The following is an 8,660-nucleotide window of genomic DNA, read 5'->3' on the forward strand; positions in this document are numbered from 1 at the left end:
ATGCCAACCTTTATGCATTCCCCTAGGATTCATTTTAAGTTACCGAGGTTCTATCCTTAATTCCACCTTTAAAAAGGTACATGCATCCTTACATGGATAAATGAAGTCATATATCCCTGATAAGGCTATCTTATTCAATCATTTCCACCTCGATAGTCTATACCAAATTTCACAATATCATCCTTATTCAAGTTGAGGTCAATCCATATGGCCTCCAAAAGATAAAAAATGGTTATCCGCTTTTTTTCCTGATTTGGTAATGATCACATGGATGTTCTGGAAGATATTGGTCGTGTTCAACGTGAACTTCTTCTTAATAAATCCCTATTTACTTTTGTTGTTTATCTCAACAGTCATCTCAATGTTGGGATATCTTTCATATATGGCGTCTCCCTTTCTGGGTATCATGCCCCCCGTCTTACACTTCACTTTCTTGAAGGTCACTTCCTTCATCCAATTTTCCAAATTTCTTACTTTCTTGTCTCCTCAGTCTATCCGCGTCTCCTTGTTTATCCTTCGAACTATCTCAAGGTTTCCTCGAATCCTCCCAACTTAAAGGGGATAAAATATATGTATCTTTTATGCCTTCATCCATCAACTTTAACTCATGGTGAATCACTCTCATCCTGACGATTACATACTTTCTTATTTCTATTGCTACGAGTCTTTAGGGTTTCCTCATATCTAACTCCCTTATCATTCCTCCAACTCTATTGCCTTTATATTCCTTTCCACTTCAGTTTCTTTTTATCTACATCTCTCTTGCAATCATTTCACGAACTCACTAATCATTGACTTCAAATATCACGTCGTTTTGGGATTCTAGTCCTCAGAACAAATCTTGACAACTTTTACAATCTTAGATTCATAATTTATCATACTCGTCCGCCTTTGTTTCGGCTCTAAAGCTTCTACACTATCTCCATAACCTTGGGAAGTACTTTCCCGAAACAATTGACTGAACTTTAATCAGTTTATTATAACCTCTGGCTCCGTGCCTTTCTTGGTCTTTCACCAGCGGGTGGCCTCTCTCTTAGGAAGGTAAGTGACAAAAATAGTCTTTTGCGCTTCGTCAATCATTTAGAATCTCAAAAGATTCCTATATTTCCTTTAGCCAGGCTCTTGCCTCGACTGGGTCAGCTTGTTCCTTGGAACTCTGAGAGCTTAGCGACTTAAAGGTCCTGAAAGAATTTCTCACCGCATTGTTTCCTCAGGGTGGTGGTTGGGGATAATAGTCTAAGTTCTGTCTAGAAAGGTCCATGAATTGTCGTATAGGAGTACTGTCTCGGGTCTCCTTTCCTTACTCGACTTCTGTTTCCTTAGTCTAAATGTTCCCTCCTCCTCCCCATAATCGGGGTCATCCTACATGTTTTAAATCCCCATTTTCCACTTCATTATGTTTTGGGTTCCTTCTATCTTGATGGCGACCTCCCTGACTATCACGTTCAGGGTTTGCTCTAAATCTTATTCCTCAAACTAGCTTTCATCTAAGATTTCATCTTTAAGCTCTTGAACATTTGGAACCCAAATTATGTAGGAACACCTCATTATTCCCTTATCATCTTTCTCGATATTAATCTCTTCTCCAGTCATTGGTTCTCTGCCTTCATTCATCAATTTTTCTTGGCACAATATGATCTTTTTCAATAATTCGGGCTGTATTACAATCTCAAACACCTTTTCGGTACCGACTCCGGTTACCTTCACTTTTATTTCCATTTTCTCGAAATCTTTTATCTACTCTTCCGAGGACATTATCATCTTGAGTCTTTCCTTTCTACTAAGGGCGTTAGCCACCATATTGTTTTCCCTGGATGATAAAGAATCTCATAATCGTATTCCTTGATTAGCTCTAACCACCTCCTCTGGCGCATCTTGAGCTCTTTCTGCGTGGAAATGTACTAGAACTCTTATGGTTTGTGTAAATCTCGCACTTCTCTCCATACAAGTAGTGCCTTCAATCTTTAGGGAAAAACTGTTGCCACGAGCCCAAGCTTATGGGTGTGGATATTGAATTTTATATTCCCTTAATTATCTTGACGCATACGCGATTACCTTGTTGTGCTGTATAAGAAGCACCCTAATTCCTTATGCGAAGCGTCACTATACATCATAAAATCTCCTTTTCCATCCGGCAACGCCATCATAGGGGCCGTCACCAACCTTTGCTTCAGTTCTTAAAAGCTGCTCTCGCATTTCTCTGTCCATTCGAACTTCTCAGTCTTACGAGTAAGCTGCGTTAGAGGGGCTACTACCTTTACAAACTTGAACGAACCTCCGATAGTGACCGGCCAATCCTACCTCTGGTAGTCGCCCTAACCATGGTCATCAATTCCTCAGTGGTCCTTTATTCATTCTTGTCAGGATCCTCCACGACAACAATCTCTTTTAGAAAAACATCCTCAACCGCTACATCCTCAATATGAACATCATCCGGTCCCTCGTTAGGATGCTCTATTGGATCCACAATCTAATCCCCAATATATAGAAAAAACATCATCGTATTATTGCTATTGAACTTCAGGGTTCGGAGTCCCACTACCATACACGATAACGAACTACGCTTCTTTCACGATATTTATAAGGGTTCCCATAAGGGTCTTAACTGTCAGTACTACGTTAGGTAGTCCGACTATGAACTTGGCAAGAGTTCTTATTTATCTTAGTGAACTTATTAATTTAACGTCACTTCGTCTCTGAGGTTTATAACGCTTAGCTCTGATACCATTTCTGTAACACCCCCAAATCCGGGGTCGGGGATCCGGGTTGTCACGAGTTCCATTTCCCTTAATAACACTTACTCTTAATAAACAACCAACTACTGCGTACTGTGACCCCACAATATACACACACACCACAAGTTATAGTCTCAGAGATGAATACCAAAAATAACACAAGTCATTTTACTCCACAATTATAAGCCATTACACTTCAAAAGGGTTTCTGAATAAATTTACATTTCTTTTCCATTATTACAATTCATATAGATACATAAGTCTTGTACATCAGAAGTTGAAAGCCTAGCCTATTGGTAATTCCTACCTCATCTACAGCGGCATCAACGCCTACAGGAAACTGCGGAACGTTTCCTATCCGCTCACAAATTGGGAGCTTGGTCATGTTCATCATGTCTATTTGTTGTTGTGTGATGAAAAAAGAAAGCAAGGGTGAGCAACAAGCCCACCAAAATAATATGTATAATAATTAACAATATATGAGCATTCTCATAGTACTCATGAAAGTCTTGGTCAAAAAGAAATGAACCAAGTTTGATCTCTTAATGCGACCAAGTCGCAAAATATTTAGTATATATGTATATATACTTTTCAAAATCTTTAAAATCCTCTGCCATGTATAATATACACAGAGTTCCAGTCTATAGCTGTATAAAAATATCATTGTAAGGTGATCTCATATATCTAACCTTGTCTCAACATTTTTCTGAAAATCTTTATCATGCATAAGATAATCATTAACCAGATATAAGTTAAAAAGGTGAAGTTACGAGATACTCCAATATACTTATATCTTTTCCGAATACTACTTGAACTACCACCGTTCAAGGTATAAATAGTTCATCCCATAGATGAAGCTACAAGACAAACTTGTAGAGAATCAATCTTTGAAATATCATCAAAATGAAATGAAGTTACGAGATACTTCATTTGATGAAAACATCATTTTGAAAACTCGATCCTGCCAACACTCAACAATCACCCAGCCGTAGCCTTTCTATCGAAGTACTTTGGGTAGTGTTGCAGAAATATCCAACTGGATGATGAACTCATTACGGGAGTTTTCCGCGCCAGGAAGACCACTCACGATGATCAGTCGCAGTAATGCAACCCCACCATTTTCTATATGTAGAGGAGAACAGTCGGATTTACTTGTCAACCGAACACTGGACTCTTAAGGAATAGACCGTCTTAGCGGAACTTCCGGGCCATTTGGGCCAATATAATAAGGCTGGGCCGGCGCCACTCGACCACTTACACCACTCCTAGCCTTTCATACTCCAATTAGTCATTTAAGGGCCTTAACCAAGGTTTCAAAGTAAGGTGAGGGGTAATGGTTCGTTCGCGACACGCCGTTACTTAAAACGGTCGTTTCTCCTAAACCGTACATCGGATTCAAGCGAACCATATATCAAAATGAAGCTCGTAACATGAAATATCTAAACATGGCAATTGTCAGAATCTTACAGTGAGTTCACAGGTCCTGAAGTTAAGAACTAAAACAGTCTAAGGTAAATTGGGCATTACGACAACTATGTTTACGCGATTACCAAAGTTTTAAACCATTCCAAACAACCACAATCCAACTCACAATCAACAATACAACCAACCCTCATTAAAACCTTACCACATCAGTCCCAACATCTCAAGATTTTCCAATTCATTCAACCCTAAACATGAACTACTAACTATACTTAAGTTTCATTAACTATAAACAAGATTCAATCATCCAAATCACTACAAACCCAACCAAACTTGAAACACACAAGCATCATGCTTCTCATAAACTATAACAATCAAAACCACTCCTAAACATTCAAAATAAAGCTTAGGGTTTGAAGTTTTTTATACCTTCTTGAAGCTTTTAATCAATGAAAGATCCTTGGAATGTCCATGGAAGCCTTGATCTATGCTTAAGCTACCTTGATCTTACAAATAAAATCAAGAATCAAAAGTTTGTTCTTGAAAGTTACTATTCACCCTAAACTAAAATGATTTATTTGAGCTAGAAAACCTTGGATTCAAGCACTCAAACTACTTGCTCTTCTTAGTTATGAGATATAGGAGCTATAGAGACTAACCTCTTGATTTATGATGGAGTGAAGCTTGAGTTTTGAAATTTTCCTTCTTTTTTAAAGAAGAAAAGCCGAGGCAATAATGGAGAAGAAGAAGAAATAGCTTCTTGATTTGTGTTTTGATGATTTGTGTGGTATTTAGCTTGGTTACATGGAATTTACCATGGTGAAAAATGTGTGGCTCACAATCAACCAACCAATCCTTCCCACTTGTCATGCTTATGTCATCAAGCTTAGGTCATCTTGTTACACTTGTCTTCTTCTTGTTGGTGTGATGACATCATCATCCACTAACCTCTTTGATTAACCCTTAATTACTTGGCTAATGACCGCTTATCTGTTATACAGTTCGCTTAACTTTCGTTCGCGTTTATCGTTCGAGGGATCATATCCGGGATCTTATTACTTGGGTTTCCCTAAACCTTTCTCAATATTTTATATTCCTTTTATGATCCTCTCTTATAATCCTTGAATTTAAATCCTTTTAATCATGTTACCTTATACTCAATTCTTTCGATATTTGGTGGATTTTCGGGAAAAATCACAGTGTTCGAATTTGGATTCTGATGATCTTTACATACACTTATTTACTTTATGGAATACTAATACGATCTTAGAATTTCCATAACAGTAACCCTATATAGTGTGGTCTGATAATTTTCCTTAATCAGCATCATCAGCAAAAGTTACTATTCATCAGGGTTTCAAAAATTCCAAAAATTGGGGTTATTACACTGGTGCTCCGCACAGACCGAAAGAAACTCGTCTAAAGGCGAATGTACCGAATGGACAAGTGAAGGTAGTTTTGTCCTGATCCTCTGGAGCGATACAAATCTGATTATAACCTGAATACCCATCCAAAAGACAATAGTACTCATGACCAGCCAACCTGTCAAGCATCTGATCAATAAAGGGCAGGGAAAAATGATCCTTTCTAGTGGCTTTGTTCAGCTTCCTATAGTCCATGCAGACTCTCCACCCCGTGACTGTCCGTGTAGGAATAAGCTCATTCTTCTGATTTGCTACCACAGTGATGCCACCTTTCTTTGGCACACATTGAACCGGGCTTACCCATGAACTGTCAGAGATAGGATAAATGATCCCTGCATCTAGCCACTTTAGAATTTCCTTCTTCACTACTTCCTTCATGATTGGATTCAGTCTTCTTTGCTGCTCGACTGTAGGCTTACTACCTTCTTCTAGCAGAATTTTATGCATGCAGTAAGAAGGGCTGATTCCCTTGATATCTGCTATAGTCCATCCAATTGCCGATTTGAACTCTCTCAGAATTCTCAAAAGCTTTTCCTCATCACTACCTGAAAGGTCAGATGCAATAATAACAGGCAGAGTAGATGCATCACCTAAAAAAACATACCTTAAATGTTCAGGTAAGGGCTTAAGCTCAAGAGTAGGAGCTTCCTCAATAGAAGGCTTGAGGCGTTTAGGAGCTTGCTCAATCTTTCCATTCGAAGAGATTCAAAAGGCATATCAATCTTCCTTTTCCAGGGAGATGCATTCAAATATTGCAATTGCTCATCTCCTTTATCATCTTCACTGTCTGAATTTCCCAACAAGGCTTTTTCTAAGGCATCCAACCTTAGCATTTGATCAAGTTCCGATGTGACCACCGAATCGACCAACTCAACTTTTAAGCACTCCTCATTATCAATAGGAAATTTCATAGCATTAAACACATTGAAAGTCACATCCTGATCCAACACTGGCATTGTAAGCTCACCCTTCTACACATCAATCAAGGTTCGGCCGGTTGCCAAGAAAGGCCTTCCCAAGATTATGGGAATCTTCATATCCTCCTCGAAATCAAGAATGATGAAATCAGCAGGGAAGATGAGTTTATCCACCTTGACCAAGACATCCTCCACAATACCTCCCGGATATGTAATAGAACGGTCAGCCAACTGCAAGGTCATGTAAGTTGGTTTGGGATCAGGTAAGTCCAACTGCTTGAAGATTGACAAAGGCATCAGATTGATGCTAGCTCCCAAGTCACATAGGCATATGTCAAAAGACACCTTCCCAATAGTACATGGAATAGTGAAGCTTCCTGGATCTTTAAGCTTCAGAGGCAACTTCTACTGTAGCACAACACTGCATTCCTCCGTGAGAGCGACAATCTCTAAATCATCTAGCTTCACTTTTCGAGAGAGAATACCTTCCATAAACTTTGCATAACTAGGCATCTGCTCGAGAGCCTCAGCGAAAGGTATGTTGATGTGAAGTTTCTTGAACACCTCTAGAAACTTCTCGAATTGCTTATCCATCTTTTTCTTCTGCAGCCTTTTAGGAAAAGGTGGTGGAGGATAGATCTATTTCTCCCCTGTATTACCCTCAGGCAGAGTGTGCTTAATAGTAGTCTTCCTTCGTTCCACTTCTTCATCCTGCCGCTCTACTTCTTTCTTAGCTCCAGCTTCCTCAGCCAACTCTTGAGTTTGTTCGGGATTAGAAACCTTCCCAGACCTCAAAGTGATTGCATTTACCTGCTCCTTAGCTTCCTTCTTCCCTAGCACTTTAGTATCACTAGGTAGAGTACCAGGTTGACGATTTAGAAAGGCATTGGCAATTTGCCCAATTTGATTTTCCAAGGTCTTGATAGAAACAGCTTGGCTCTTGCACATAAGCTTCAACTCCTCTAATCAGATTTTTCATTAGCTTGCTGCAGCTGGAGTTGTTGTTTTGGCGCATACTGCGGTTGCTGAAAACTAGGGGAGTTGTACTGCTTAGCTGAATACTGCTGATAAGGCCGTTGAACCGCATTCTGAGCATTTCTCCAACTGAAATTAGGATGATTGCGGTTGTTTGGATGATAGGTGGCTGGCACAGGTTGCTGCGATCGCTGGTAGTTGCTCACGAACTAAGCCGATTCATTAGAAATTGCACAATGATCACTTTCATGGGCACCAACACAAAGTTCATAGACACTAGTGATTTGATTTACTCCATAATCATCCAAAGTGTCCACCTTCATTGTCAAAGCCTTAAGTGGGTCATTGATAGTAGTTGCTGCATCCAACTCCAGAATTCCTGCAACTTTTCCCTGTGTCAACCTCTGGGTAGGATTCTGGTACTCATTAGCCGCCATCAGTTCAATAAGTTCATAAGCTTCATCGTAGCTCTTAGCCCATAAGGCTCCTCCTGATGCTGCGTCAAGCATGGGCCTAGAAGTAGGACCCAATCCATTGTAAAAATAGTTGATAATCATCCAGTCAGGCATACCATGGTGTGGGCACTTCCTTAGCATCTCCTTATATCGATCCCAAGCCTCACACAGAGATTCTCCAGTTTGCTGCGCAAACTGGGTAAGAGCATTCCTGATTATTGTTGTCTTCGCCATGGGAAAGAATTTAGTGAGAAACTTTTGAGCAATATTTTCCCAAGTTTCTATTGACCCTGTTGGTAGAGAGTGTAACCAGCACTTAGCTTTGCCCCTCAGAGAGAATGGAAAGAGTCGTAGCTTGATAGCATCTTCAGTCACACCATTGAACTTGAAAGTGTCGCATATCTCGATGAAATCCCTGATATGCATGTTGGGATCTTCGGTAGGAGAACCCCCAAACTGAACTGAGTTCTGTATCATCTGGATCGTGCTTGACTTGATCTCAAAAGTGTTAGCCGCGATGGTTGGCCTAATGATGCTAGACTGAATGTCATTAATCATAGGCTTATAATAGTCCATCAAAGCCTTCGGATTTGCTGCTTGATCACCCATAGCTGCTATAATTGGCTCTTTAACTTTATCTTCTTCTTCTACCTTCTTTTCTTCCTCAGAAACTTCCCTGCGAATTACCACAAGTTCTTCCCCGGCTTTATCCAGTGTTCTCTTACGAGTACG

General features: G+C 39.8%; 1 non-coding gene across 1 annotated transcript; it reads left to right on the plus strand.

Moving 5' to 3' along the window:
* Positions 1 to 8,040: 8,040 nt before the first annotated feature.
* On the plus strand, positions 8,041 to 8,147 carry LOC141682086 (small nucleolar RNA R71). Its single transcript, XR_012559489.1, has one exon. It is a non-coding gene; the product is annotated as a small nucleolar RNA R71 (small nucleolar RNA).
* Positions 8,148 to 8,660: the final 513 nt, after the last annotated feature.

Source organism: Apium graveolens, chromosome 8, assembly GCF_009905375.1.
Source record: "Apium graveolens cultivar Ventura chromosome 8, ASM990537v1, whole genome shotgun sequence".
Lineage (NCBI taxonomy): Eukaryota > Viridiplantae > Streptophyta > Magnoliopsida > Apiales > Apiaceae > Apium > Apium graveolens.